The sequence below is a fragment of the Sinocyclocheilus rhinocerous genome, unplaced genomic scaffold (assembly GCF_001515625.1).
Source record: "Sinocyclocheilus rhinocerous isolate Xijiao unplaced genomic scaffold, SAMN03320098_v1.1 scaffold11177, whole genome shotgun sequence".
NCBI lineage: Eukaryota > Metazoa > Chordata > Actinopteri > Cypriniformes > Cyprinidae > Sinocyclocheilus > Sinocyclocheilus rhinocerous.
In genome coordinates this window covers 1-206 of record NW_015623935.1, presented here as the reverse complement: position 1 = coordinate 206, position 206 = coordinate 1, and the positions used below count along the sequence as shown (strand labels likewise).

The 206-nt window shown below is 41.3% G+C and overlaps 1 non-coding gene across 1 annotated transcript; it reads right to left on the bottom strand.

The window, feature by feature from the left end:
* Window positions 1-27: 27 nt before the first annotated feature.
* On the bottom strand, window positions 28-99 carry trnaa-cgc (transfer RNA alanine (anticodon CGC)). The gene has a single exon. It is a non-coding gene; the product is annotated as a tRNA-Ala (tRNA).
* Between the last annotated feature and the right edge of the window lie 107 nt (window positions 100-206).

The window sequence follows — 206 nt, the reverse complement described above, 5'->3', positions numbered from 1 at the left end:
TTGCTGAAATTAAATTTTAACAGTCTGTGGAGATGCTGGGGATTGAACCCAGAACCTCATGCATGCGAAACATGTGCTCTACCACTGAGCTAAATCCCCAGTTGGAAGGACCTTTTCAACCACTGATGAACAACAAGTTCTTTCTGCTAATGAAGGCTTAGCAATGCTATTAATTCCAGATGTGGTAACGCTACAAGACCAAATTA